Source organism: Trachymyrmex cornetzi, unplaced genomic scaffold (assembly GCF_001594075.2).
Source record: "Trachymyrmex cornetzi isolate Tcor2-1 unplaced genomic scaffold, Tcor1.1 scaffold1519, whole genome shotgun sequence".
In the NCBI taxonomy this organism is placed as follows: Eukaryota; Metazoa; Arthropoda; class Insecta; order Hymenoptera; family Formicidae; genus Trachymyrmex; species Trachymyrmex cornetzi.
In genome coordinates this window covers 12,408-13,107 of record NW_017296112.1, presented here as the reverse complement: position 1 = coordinate 13,107, position 700 = coordinate 12,408, and positions in this window count along the sequence as shown.

Here is a 700-nt window from a genome sequence, read left to right as displayed (position 1 = left end):
GAGTCGAAGGTGAGAGTCATATTCTCTTAATTAGTTCACCATACCTCTCTCACCGCTCAGAGTTATTTGACTTTTTTCATGAAAAGCAGTAAAATGATTACTACTTTAACTATTAATAACTTTTCAACGAATGGCGAGCGACGGTTAAAACTTGTTGGAGGTCACTCAGGGTCACGACCTTGACAACATGTGTCAAGGTCAAGGTCATCGTAGGGTGGTCCGTTATAATGCATAATTACCGAATTATGTTTGCGAGGAAACGTATCAGGCAACAAATACTGAAAAATAAAGTAGCGAACGCATTGACTGATGCTATCTATACGTGTACGTTGAGCGTAAGCGTTGCAACATTCTGGCGGTTAGAAGATCTGTCGGAGAACGCTTCGAAGAACGAATACAACAAGATGTTTGGGAACTTTTCACGGCTCTAATGTCGACGTATTCCTAAATCGATGATGTATTAGAACTCGATTTGAAGCACGTAACATCTTGTTTAAATGCCAAATGTAATTACAGTGTAAATACGCTAGAAAAGAGTTGTTTGCTGATATTATCTATACAGTTGACATTAAAAAGGAAAAAGGTGTCACTCTGCAAACTTTGATTGATTTCGAATTTTTTAAATGGTAAACTATAAATGACAATTGAAAGAAGACAATGAAGGAATGTAAGGGTACCATTCTGAAAAAGAAAACCGTAT